General features: G+C 51.0%; 1 long non-coding RNA gene across 1 annotated transcript in view; it reads right to left on the bottom strand.

Annotated features, from left to right (window-relative positions):
• LOC115853345 (uncharacterized) overlaps positions 1-13,536 on the bottom strand; it is a 242,590-nt gene that overhangs the window by 165,839 nt on the left and 63,215 nt on the right. The window lies entirely within an intron of this gene.

The following is a 13,536-nucleotide window of genomic DNA, read 5'->3' as shown; positions in this document are numbered from 1 at the left end:
CGTCGGGCGGGTCGACTCTGCACCTGTGCCAGGTGCCTGCGGCCACTGCAGAGAAATGAGGCCGCCTCCCCTTCCACGTGGGACCTTGGGCCTGCGGCGTGTTCTTCTAGGCGATGTCGCCGTTCTTATTTTCTGTTGAGAGTTATATTTTTCTAAGTCCCTCGATGCCGATCACGCTTTGTAAAATGCCCAGTGAAGTAACAGAGAGAGAGGAAGGAGGACAAGAAAGAAGGAGGCAGAGAGCCGTTTCCCACATTTACCCCCAAACGCCATTCATCCGCAAGTGCGGGGTAATACTCAGCAGACAACCTCCAGCCTCCCCATTTAAACGTCTTTGCTCTCATTAACAGGCTTGGCGTTATTCATTAACCAGACCATTCAGTTCACCTCAGGGGCACCAGAAAAAAGGACTTTTACCACTTGCATTATGCAACCTGCTTCTGCTAATTTTAGTGATTACGCCGGGACTGGACATATCATTCATCTCAGTCCTTACGCCTAGTTTATTTCACACAAGTAGGAGGTGTATTATTATCCCGGGGGCCCAGCAAAAGCATGCCTTCCTCAGGGCCGCACTGCCAGGGCTGTCTTTGGGAGGAAGATGGTGGCCCTGCCCGTGAACCCACAGTTACATCAGTCCCAGCTGGGTTCTGACTATACGCCCACCGCCGAGACCTTGCATGGACACTGGCGGCTTCATCTGGCTGGCACCCTCTGGAAGTTCCATTTTCTACAGACACACTCATAAATTTCTGCTCGCTTCTGGAAAAATGCCATCAGAGAATACAGAAACATATCTAGGGGTAAAGATGGGTTCTCAGAGCAGTTTGCAAAGTCTAAGTGGGTCATGACAGGCCCAAGAAATAAAGTCGCTGCTTATTATTAGGCTACAGAGGGAGCAACGGCCCGGCACGCAGCTTCTCAGCTAAATCCCTGGGGAGGATTCTAGGACAATGAGAGCCCGGTAGTCTTGCTAAACCCATTCTCCACAGATCTGCTGCAGAGAGGAGGCCAGGAGGGGGACGCTTTCACAGGATGTGAGGAGCGGGGAGAACATTCCAGTGGGACAACCGAGCCCTCCAACAGGCCTTCAGCGTCAGGCAGGACACAGACACTGAGGATTCCAGACGCTGCCCAGACCCTACCACCGCCCCACCAACACCACAACTGCCCTCTCAGCGTGGGCACCTTCCTGTGGCCGGGCGCTGGGGAGTGGGTATGGCTGTGGGTGTGGAGGGCATGGACAGAAGCCCGGACGTGACTGTGGGCAGGTCACGCTCAGTCTCCGTGTTCCCATCTGTAAAATGGAGGCAGCACACAATTTACAGGCTTCTTCTGGGAACTATGTGCAAAAGCTAGAGAGAATCTCTTTCAAGGTTTCAAAGAAAGCCCGTGAGAACCTGGTGTGTTTGAGCTGCACAGAGGAAAAGAGAATTACATTTAATGAAGTGTTGAGAACGTCATCATAGAATAGTCTCCTCTTCATTCATTTTCAATCATCCATCCACCCATCCATCCAAACATCCGCCCACCCATCCACCCATGTATTCATCTATCCACCCATTCATGCATGCATGCATCCATCCATCTATCCATCCATCCACCCATCCACCCACCCATTCATCCATCCATTTACCTACTACCTATTCATCCATTCACCCACCTATCCATCCATCCACCCATCTATCCATCCACCTATTCACCCATCCATCCATCTATCCATCCAACAAACATTTAGTGAGCATCCCCCAATTGCCAGGCCCTGTGCTCAGTACGGGGACGTAAAGCAAAAAAGTAGGCAGAGCCCTTGTCTTCATAGAGTTTGCCATCCAGTGGGAGAACCAGAAAATAACCATATTCACACAGACAAATGCAGAATTATAGCTGTGATGTGTGCTGAAGGGGAGGAGAAGGGCACAGTGAAGGTACAAAGTGATGGTCCAGTCCAAGGAGTCTGAGCCTTCTCAGAGGACGAGGCTGGGGCTGAGATGGGCTGGGAGGATGGAGGTGACTGAGGGAAGCGGTGAGAGGGAGACAGGTGGGTGAGAAGGGAAAGGAATTTTCCGTGTGCTGCCGTGTCAGTTTCCTGGAGCTAATGGTTTCCCTTTAGGTAGCGATGTTCTACCTCCTTGTACCTTATGTCTGTAAAATGATAGCCACTCACTCATGTGCACATGCTTCCCCAGTTTGATCCCATAAACATAGACACTGATTCCACCTAATGAACCATCGGAAACCCTTGAGTCACTCAGGGAGAACAGAGGAGACACTCACCCCACAGGGAGATGCCCCCGGTGAGGACGGAGCCCAGACACAGGTAGGGCGCTTGCTACAGACCCTCCTCCGTGCCAGGAGGTTTAACACTAGTTTCAAGTGCGACAGGACATGGAATCGTTCATACACTCACTTCACGGGTGCGGTGTGAGCCGCTGAGCACTTCAGCTAAGGATCCGGCAGCGTGAGTGAGAGCACCTAGTGGAAGGTGTGCTCAGGATCATGGCCAACAGAACGTGGGCCCTGCACGCAAGGCTGGGCCGTGCAGATCAATCTTCATTCAACTGCCTTTTAACACCTACGACACTGACTCCACCGAATCCCCATTTATGATGCGGTACCTTTCCTAATCCCCTAATTACTCACGCCTCCAGAGTCAGCTTTGCCCCTCTGTCTCCAAGCCACCTAATTACTCATCTAGTCCCGCATCTGGACCGGCTCCGGAGGAGGCTCCTGGCTGTGAGATGCATGTTAAGAAGCTCTTTGCCAGTTGTTACCGAATTTCCCAAAGAGGCCAGACCAGGCGCGCTCACTCGCATCACATCCAGCCCCCCGGATGCCGCTTCCCGGAAGCTGCCCAGCGGTCAGAGCCCCAGTCGGTGAAATTCAGGAAACTCTCATCAAGTGGATTACACGATCACCTTTAACACCAGTTCTGGGTTTTCAAAACTGAGGCTTCCCGTGAAACCAGGCGATTGCAGAGGGTCTCCTGCAGTGGTGGCGGCCACGCAGTGAGCAAACAGCTGGTGAGACCCCTCCCAGGAAGGAGGGTCCAGGGCGTGGCAGGCCCTACAATGAACACCCCACCTGGGCGCTCCCACCGCCTTCCTCAGCATCCTTCTCTCCTTGAAATGTTACTAAGGGACAGGCCCGACGGATCGTTGTTGAAGGCAGTAATTGGCAAACTATGGAAAATCTTGTAAAAGCAATTCATACTAATAATCTTAAGATGGGATCACAAAAGAATGATTCTACCAGATGTAAATAGTTGCTGAACACGAATTTCATTGGAAGTATGTTATTCTATTGTTGTTCCAAAATACATAAATCCATGCATTTCTTCCAAGAAAAGCAGAGAAAAGAGAAAAAACAAACAGAATTGACCTAAGATTAAAAGTTACCCATAAAAGGAACTGCATTATACCTTTTCATATATGCATGAAAAAATTGAGATTTTCTGTAGCAAGGGATTCAAAGGCAGAGACTGGGAAATATCCTTCCTTTTACTAATACACATCTGAAAACGGCCATTGGCTGTTTTTATGACTCCAACTGGACAATTAACACCAGAGAATGAACTGTGATTACTGAGACCACTCACACTAATATCCCTCACATGTGTACCCCTCACACTGGTACCCCTCACGCTAGTATCCCTCACATTGGTACCCCTCACACTACTACCCCTCACACTGGTACCCCTCACACTGGTATCCCTCACACTGGTACCCCTCAAACTAGTACCCCTCACACTGCTACCGGCACACACGATCATACCTCACACTAGTGTCCCTCACACTGGTACCCCTGACATCACTACCTCTCACAATAGGATTTAACACTAGTACCCCTCAACCAGCACCCCTCCCAATAGTATCTAACACTGGTACCCTCACCTGGTTCCCCTCACAATAGTCTCCTAACCTCCATCACACTAGTATCCTTCACAACCTCCCACCCTCCTACTAGCCATGGAGGGGACAGTAAGCCAATAGTAGTCAAAAGTACAACTCTCTACGTGAAAACCCTAACTGAGTGGGGCCTTTCAGCCCCCCATTTGAACGCAGCAGGCTGGGAAGCTTTACTGATGACTTCATCGACCCTGTGATGGGGTGCCTTATTTGCATGGCACTGGGCTAAGGACCCCTCGAGTGGTCATCCTGTGAGACACAGACCAGAGGTGAATGGAAGTTAGCAATTACCAAGAGACCACAAGGGAGAGATCAACTCAGGCTCAAGAGGAAACGTCAGTGTGGCATCGGGGAGAGGGAGCCCCAAAGGAGGGGATGGGGTGGAGGAAGCACAGTCTCCTATTACTGAATGCCTTCCCACCTTAAAAATGTAGACTAACACGTCGAAGGAAAAGGAAATGTCCGCCTCTTTGCTGCCAACTGGAAAGATGAGGGGTGCCTCCTCTTCTGAAAATCATGCTGCATGTTGCGGGGTCTTGGGCTTCTTTATGGGCATCTGACTTGTTAGAAAGTCTTATTAGAACTTCAGCAACTTAATTGTCTTGAAGGGCTCTAGGCTAGGACAGCCCTTCGGGTAAAATTCTCAGCAAATCCTGTCATAATGGATTTGGGGCTAGGAAGCAGATTGGCATCTTTTTGAACACAAACTTCATGGAGTCTGTCCTTAGAGTCAATACCTAGGTTATCGAGTGAAGCTCTGGTATGTCTTCTCGGGGGTCACCATCTAAAATGTCCTTGCAGGAACCCCAGCACAAGTGGACAGGTATTCAATCACGAAGTTATTTAGTAATGCGAACGTGTATACTCTAGAAAACAGCGATTCTAGAGAAGAGTTCTATCGCCCTAGAGCTCGCTGGGCATCCACACACCTCGCACCCAAAGCACGTGGCGTCCTGAGCACACGAGGTGGGACCGCGGTCCTGGTCCCCCACCAGCTCGCGGTCCAGTGGGGGCTGATGCAGACAGCCCTGCTGGTCAGGCTCTCAAATCCTGGGGGCACTAGGCGTTTTGTCCCGAGGAGGCGGGGCTCTGAAATGCTCAGAGACCTCAGGGAGTCTGGCAGAAACCGAGCGGATGGGGCCTGGCACAGCCAGCCTGTCACACCCCTGGTGTGACCGAGGTAACTGGACAAGGTCGATCTATAAGGGCAGACAGGCCCCTAGAGCCCCTGTGGGCCCCCAGGTCGAGAGAGCCCAGACACGGCTTCCACCCCCTAGGCCTGGAGAGCGAGCCTGCATCATATACTTCTTCCTCCTTGCTTTTCTAGAACAAAAGGCATGCATGGCCAGACATGAGGGCCCCAGATGGTGGAGGATCACAGCTGAGATCTCCCCCAGAATAGGGTCTCCCCTGGGGCAGGGCTTGAGGTACCCTTGACTGGGTGAAGGATTAACCAAGAGAAGAACTTGGAAATTTCCAGAGTTTTCACCAAAACCACAGGCTAGGATGTGCTTTCACATGGAATTCCAATGCCTCCTGACTCCTGAAGGCCTTCCTAGACCCAGGCAGAGGGTTCACAGAAACCCCATGACATGGTCAGAGCGCCGAGTGACCACTGCCAGGCTCTGACCACAGCTCCTCATGTGCCGTGACCCCTGCCCAGGGGAGGGATGGGGGAAGGGATGGGGAGAGGGCCGGAGAACAGTGGCAACAGCAGGGTCTGACACCAAATTTCTCCGATGCCCTCCCAATACAAAATCTTTTCTGGGTGCATCTCCTGATGCTGTACATACCTACTGCTTTTCGTCTGTCTAGCAGAAAGCTACCCAGCTCCTGGATTTTCCTCCCTGCTGAGTTGAACAATGAGGAGTTTTTTTCATCATTATTTCAAATGTTTTTCACAAGCTTGATTTAAAAAAGGAAAATTCCCCACCATATTTTCGGTCTGATTAACAGATGATGATGGACAACAGAGAGTCACTCAAGGATACACAAGCTCTTGTGTATAACAGCTCCTCCAATTATCAGACACTACTAAACCACTATTGATCCCGGTCACACTGGGTGATAACTGAGCATTTTCCACTTCTTTAAAGTGCTGTTAGCTAGAGACTCCCATCAATGGAAAAGCAGTAGATGTCCTTTAAACACAGCTCAATACAATAAATAGCACACGCTGAAAGTTCAGAGTTCTTTAATCTCAGTGAAACAAATAACTACCCAGCACAGACACACAGACTTGAGAGTCGCTAAATGGTTTATTGCAAAACTGGCTCCCAGGGAGGTCATTTAATATGTCACCTTAGCTACCACCCACAGATGCACTGAAGGAAAAGCAGAGTTCACTCCATTTGCTTTCATCGGTTTAAAAATAGAGGCAGAGAGATGGGGGCGGAAGGTGGGAGGTGGTAACCGGAGTGACAGTTGTTAACCATCAGGGATAGATTTCTCATAATGGTTGGCAATATCCTTCCAGCCTTGGTGCCACAGACGCTGTTTTGCGTGGGATGGCAGGATCTGCAGATGGATGGGGGCCGGGAAGAGTGCTGGTCAAACAAATATCTGTTAGATTGGCTGTGGTCCCCAAAGAAGCCGACCTGCGACTGCTGCTCTCCTGGGTATGTGGTTTGGCTAGTGACAAATAGGTGCATTTGTCCCAATGCGTCAAGCTTTTGTTGTGGGTCCAGGGCAAACTTGAGAACATAAAACCAAGAAACTGACGAGTAAGGAAATCAGCGCGAAACTGCAAAACTAATCTCTTTGTACCATCAGTAGTTAGCCAAAGAGCTGACCGCTGAGATGAGGGGTCAGGTCAAATGTCCTAAGAAGTCAATGAAAAGTGGTTTCTGTTATTTATTTTGCCATCATTTCTCCCAATGTGAATGGGTTCACATTCTCTTGTATGAAACTAAAACCTGGAGTTTCTTCCAACAAAGGCGTCGCGGTCATCCCAGGGCAAGTTCCCCGCCCGTGGAGCCCCACGCCCTCGGCTCGCCCACCCAGCCGCTGGGCGTCGGGTGATATTTTCAGCGTCTGCAGAAAGGAGCTGTGGTTGTGAGATGAAGCACCCCAGTGATTCCTCCTGAACGAGGGTGTCATAGATGTTGGGGCCCCGAAGAGAAAAGAGCGATGGATATTGAGGAGGGACGCGGTGAGAGTAGAGGTTAAAATGAATTTAAAGATGAGGCATCACTAAGTTGTCCGCAGCGTCTGATTCTCTCTTTGTTAATCCAGTCAGTGCCAAGCTACCCGTTGGGGTCACAAAGGGTTCACGCCTAATCCTGGCTTTCAGTGACCTGAGGTTGGGACGTGGGGCTAAACAAGTAAGAAGGGTACAGCGGTGGGCTAGGGAGATGGCAACTCATGGGGCGCACACACTCACCAGGCGGTCCAGGAGCCCCCGTGGATGGAGAAACTCGTGTGCAGCCTTGGAAGGGAGGTGGAGGTCAGGCAGGTGGTGGAGTTGGCGCCCGTGTGGGACGGCAGCTGAGAAAGCCCGGCGGAGGGGCGTGGCCTTCGAGGACCCACGGGCAGGGACTCAAACAGATACTCATGGCGGCAGCGTCCACACCGGTCGTAAGTGGAGACAACCCGGTGTCCGCCAACAGACGATGGATAAAAAGCGTGGTCCATCCATACAGCAGGTATTACAGCTCATGCTACGCCATGGATGAACCCTGAGGACAATATGCTGAGAGAAATAAGCCAGACACAACAGGACAGGGACCGTCTGACTCCACTCATACGAGAGACTTGCGTCGTCAGATCCACAGAGACAGAGGGTAGGTGGTGGTCACGGGGGCTGGGGGAGGGGCCGGGGCGCCGGCGCTTCATGGGGACAGAGCTTCAGTTTGGGAGGACGGAAAGAGTCCTGGCAGTGATGATGGTACAACACTGTGAATGTACTTAATGTCACTGAAATGCATGCTTAGAAATGGCTAAGATGGTAAATTTTACGTTCTGTGTGTTTAACCACAGTTAAAACGAGCCGGCAGCTCCGCATCCGAGGTGGGGACGCCCTGAACTTGAGCAACACGGGCGGGTCCTCAAGGAGGCAGCAGGGGTGAAGGGGGTCGGGGAGGTCCCGACACAACTAGAACACGTGCGCCAAGGGCTTCCCGCGACAGCGGAGGGACAGTCGCGCCCCACGGACACAGTCACCAGGGAGGATTCTGTTCAGGTAACAGCTGCACGTGCTCTAAGGGAGGGGCCCGTGGCTCCATGCACCTCAGGGAAGGGATGCTCTGCAGAGCTCCAGCCTACGTCTCAGACAAGCCAGGGCCAGCCTGCAGGGCCGCTTCCCAATGCCCTGAAGCTGGAGACCACAGAGGCAGGCTTTGCTGTTCGTGTGCGCTCTGTTTTAACTGACCTCTGTAATTTTTTTTTAATTGAAGCATAGTTAATTCATAATGTTGTGTTAGTTTCAGGCGTACAGCAAAGTGATTCAGTTACACACACGCACACACACACTCTTTTAGATTCTTTTGCATTATAGCTTATTACAAGATATCGAATATAGTTCCCTGTGCTATACAGTAGGTCCTTGTTGGTTATCTATTTTATATAGAGTAGCGTGTATATGTTCATCCCAAGCTCCTAATTTATCCTCCCCACTGCTTTCTCCTTCAGTAACCATAAGATTATTTTCTATGTCTGTGAGTCTATTTCTGTTTGATGAGTTCATTTGTATCATTTTTTAGATCCCACAGATAAGTGATGGTGTTTGTCTTCCTCTTTCTGGTTTACTTCACTTGGTATGATAATCTCTAGGTCCATCCGTGTTGCTGCAAATGGCATTATTTCACTCTATTTTATGGCTGAGTAGTATTCCGCTGTATGTATGTACCACATCTTCTTTGTCCATTCATCTGTTCGTGGACGTTTAGGTTGCTTCCATGCCCTGGCTATTGTAAATAGTGCTGCCATGAACATTGAGGTGCATGTATCTTTTCGAATTAGAGTTTTTGTCTTTGGGGATATATGCCCAGGAGTGGGATTGCTGGATCATAGGGCAACTCTATTTTTAGTTTTTTAAGGAACCTCCATACTGTTCTCCACGTGGCTGCCATAATATGTTTAACCCTTTGAATCTGAATGCCTCTAGGCTGGCAATGCTTCTACAGGTAGCCATCGTATTCAAAGACGCCTGCTGGCGTTCATGTAAAGTAAGCGCCCAGGAGAAGCAAGGATCTAGGTGTCTAAATCCTGACAGTCTGTGGGGAGGAGACACACACAGGAAGAAGCTCTGAGTCAAAGCTCTGAGTCGTGGGTAGAAGGGCGCGGCCGTCAGGGATGGTGCAGATCCAATCACCCTTTTCTCAGCAAAAGCAAAGGAGAACCGTGGCCACCTCCCCAGTCACTGCCCTGAGCACAGAGGTGTTCAGATGCGTCCCTGTGGAATTGTGAGGTGTGTCATCAAAGACAAAAGAGCCCCTCTGATGACATGCCCCAGATTTGGGGGCCGCTGGGCAGAACAAACTCAGCCTCAGAGAAGAGCATGGTGGACGTGAGGACGTGAGAAAGGTAACAGCGCTGGGTTTGGAGTCAGACCACCCTGTATGAAGACGCTCATTTTGCCGTTTAGCATCCGCGTGACCTTGGACAAGCTCCGTACCTTCTCCGTGCTTCGACTTCCAAGTCCGACGGATGGGGGTGATGGCAGTGGCTCCCTCACGGTTGTTGGAGAAGTAAGTTTGGAACGGAGCCCGGCCCCAGGTGAGCGACACACAGCACAGCCGCTATTAGCATTCGTGGCTCCTTCCATCGTCAGCCTCTCTGCGCCCCAGTTCCTTTAGCTCGGCATCCAGATGGAGTAAGGAGCCTGGAAACTCCTGGCAGGATTCCTGAGCTCTCTTCACCTTCCCCAGGCAGGTCACAAACCTGCCTGGGGTCACTTTCAAGTACTGACCTCACTAATAATAAAAGTAACGGCAGCTAACGCAGACCAAGTCCTTATCAGGGTGGCCGGTACCACGAAAAGGTCCATATATTAATCTCTCTGTCTGCTCACAGCAGCCGTCCCAAGGCTGGAAGCACTCGTAACCACCTTTGAGCTGCGAGGAAATGGGGTCAAAGGGATATTAAGATAGACCCATAATCCCCGGGCCGGTGGGAGGTGAAGCCAGGCGTTGGGCAGGTCGGCTGCCTGGGGAGGCCCTTCGCAGTTCAGACATCAGCCCTGAAACAAGGCGTAATTGGCTCGTGGGCAGGCGGGCAGCCTGAGACATGGACCAGAAAAGAGACCAGGATCCTGTCAGTGGACCAAGGAAAGAAACAGGAGCTGGTCCATCAGGGACCATTATTACCCACTAGTCCTGGCTCGAGCTTTCCCTGTATCTTAGTGATGAGAGCAAAGCAGAACTTCACTCTAACCAGAGAGAAAGAAAATCTTCAGCGACCACATACTTACAGGTGTCAGACTGATAGAGCCGTCGTTTTCATAGGTCAAAAGTGGTCAAATATGGCCGGCTACTATCCCCAGCCTAATATCTGTACCTAAGATGTGTTAATCAATTCCTTGTGGTTCATTCTGTCGTTGAAATTTCGTTCTCCCCATCAAGTAGGTTTTTATCCTCTTAAATTCTGACATAAAATAAGCATGTTGAAGCATTTTCATTCCAAATCAAGACAGGGTGAGGGGGCTTCCCTGGTGGCACAGTGGTTAAGAATCCGCCTGCCAGTGCAGGGGACACGGGTTCGAACCCTGGTCCGGGAAGATCCCACACGTCACGGAGCACCTAAGCCCATGCGCCACAGCTACTGAGCCTGCGCTCTAGAGCCCACGAGCCACAACTACTGAGCTCGTGTGCCACAACTACTGAGCCCACGTGCCACGACTGCTAAAGCCTGCATGCCTAGAGCCTGTGCTCCACAAGAGAAGCCACCACAACGAGAAGCCCGCACACGACAATGAAGAGTAGCCCCTGCTCGCCGCAACTAGAGGAAGCCTGTGCGCAGCAATGAAGACCCAGCGCAACCAAAAAAAAAAAAAAACCTTAAAAAAGAAAGACAGGATGAGGGAGGTAAGGAAGCCAAACCCGGCCATTTGGGGTCCTACATGATCAGGAAATTAAGTTCTTGGTGCTGGTAAGCCCAAACTGAAGACAATTCCAGAAGGTGAACCCCCAAAATGCAGCACACCACTGCACAGGCTCCGATCTCGGAGGAACAATCTCACAGAGGTGTGAAACAGCCTGCTCAACTTCACATGGGTCTCATGGTGCATTTGAGGCTCCCTCGGCAAACCAGGTCTTCAGCAAGCTCGCAATTCAGGAGTGGACGTGAGAGGCCCTCCAGCCCAGGCATCTCCAGGGACCAAACATCCTCGAAGAAACGTGTGTCCGTCATCGGCCCTACCTGCATGGCATGCGGCATTGAGCATTTTGGTGCAAATACACATACTATTAAACAGCAAATCAATGAATGATGAATATTTTAACATTTTCTAGAAAACACTATACACCTCCTGCACTTCCCCAAATCTTGAACTCTTGGGGACTGACTGAAGCAAAAATAAAAGAAAGTACATCTTACTCTAAATGAGCTTGGGCAAGAGGGAGTGTGGGCCGAGCGGGTGCAGGAAGAGAAGTCACTAATGAGGGTAAGAGGAGGAAGCTGAACAATGACTGATTTGCACCTGCGCCGACTCCGCCTAAAATAGGTGCCTTGTTGCTAAGGGGTCCACCCCGAGCAGCCGGGGAAAGAGGCAGGCGGGGAACCACAGTCTGCAAAAGAGGCGAGCCATCTTAGCAAAGGGACATACAGGATACTTCATAGGGTGGCTGGAAAGGAAATGAGTTGGAAGAACAGAGTTTTCTGGACTGACTCTGATGTCACCATCTCAGAACTGGAAGACGAAGCAGAGGCTCTGACACTCGCTAGCTTCTCAGCAAGGGCTCAGTAGGTTCACCACTCAGGCCTCTGTTTCTTCCCCGATGGAATGAGGTTGGCTCACAGCACATGTAGTATCAGGAAGGCGTTTCCCCAAGTCAGGTCTCCAATACAACAGAACCTCAGTGCCTGTTCACCCCTAAATGACACATTCAGTACCTGGTGATGAAGACGAGTCCTGGCTGCGCCTGGTCTGACTGCAGGGCCGGCCCCTGCCCCCTGGGAGGGGCTGGGGTCCGCGCCTGCGGTCTAGGGAGAGGCAGCAGCATGACAGCTCCCTCCTTCATCCCGACCATCAGAAGTCAAGTCCAAGCTTGCTTCCGGGGCTGGAAGGTGAGACCCGGGCAGGCATAACAAGGGAGACGCTCCTACGAGCCTGAACAGAACGTCCGAGACACTGGAGTCTGCCTGGTACCACCTCCAACTTATACAGAAACCGCAGGGGAGCATCTCCAAGGTGTTCTTCCCCTGCGACCCGGGCTCCTTCCATCCAAGGCCGCCATGTTGGGTGATGCCTGGCCATCGGGGGCCTTCCTCACACCTCCCAGCTTCCCAACCCACCCACCCTTGAGGGCCCAGCTCAAATCCCACGTCTCCCATCGAGCTTTCTCTGGTCCCCATCACGGAATGCTAGAATGAGGAGGGACAGTAGAAAGCACTCCACTCACCTCTCCCATTTCTCAAATCATACAAGCTGGCAGTGTTTACCGTGTGTGGGATAACTCGTGGAACCATCAGAACCCCTAGGAGATCAGTACTAGTGCTATCTCCGTGTACCGATGAGGAAATAAGGCTCAGGGAGATTAACTAAGTTGATTCAGCTAAGGCCGCACATCCAGGCCATCAAAGGGAAAATATTCTGATCCAGAGAGTTCATTCCTGAATCTGCGCTCTTTCCCTGTCACCAACCAGACAAGCTGTGCCTTAGAACCCAGGTCTCCAGACAACACCCCTCCCCGCCCCTCCCTGGCTTCATCCCCCCAGACCAAACGGATGCTTCTCTTTTAAACACCCACCTCCAGGATGGTACAACCACACCGCAGTTCACCTGTGCTGTCAGTGATGTCTATCTCATCGCTTTGCGTTGTTAAACACTTCATGGCTGCCCACTGACTGTGTCGACCTCATCGCCTTATTTTTATTAGAAATCACCTTGAAGGCAAGGAAAGAGAGTCCCTCATAGTTCCGTAGTTATAATGACTCTAGTTATAGACCAATATTGAGAACAGACAGTCTGGCGAAGGATTCTCACTCCACTTCTGGCTCTAAGGGCCAGCCCTGGAGATGTCGCTTGAGTGGTGAAATATACAATTAAGAGAGCATTTCAAAGGTTAAGGAGGTTATTCCTTACAGAAGTGTTCCAGCCACGAGACAACACTGACAGACTTGGAGCTTCATCATTTTGTAACTCCTAAAGGCCTTGGGAAGAAGGACTGCAACGTCACAAACACGGGGGCAGCCAGAGGGCACCATCCACTGATGGAAAACTGCACCACCACCTGTGAGACGGTCTTATTGAGTCTTCCCCCAACTGTTCAAGCTTTCAGGTTTCTCAGCTTCAGCCCTACTGACATTTTGGGTGGATAATTCTTTGTGGTGGGAGCTGTCCTGTGTATTTCAGGGTGGTGAGCGGCATCCCCAGTCTCTACCCACTAGAGATCTGTAGGATACCCCTCCAGTGGTGACAACCAAAATGTCTCCAGACATGGCCACGTGTCCCTGTGTAGTAGTGACACACCCC

This window comes from Globicephala melas, chromosome 18 (genome assembly GCF_963455315.2).
Source record: "Globicephala melas chromosome 18, mGloMel1.2, whole genome shotgun sequence".
NCBI lineage: Eukaryota > Metazoa > Chordata > Mammalia > Artiodactyla > Delphinidae > Globicephala > Globicephala melas.
The sequence above is the reverse complement of the archived record's forward strand: the minus strand, read 5'-3'. Positions and strand labels throughout refer to the sequence as shown.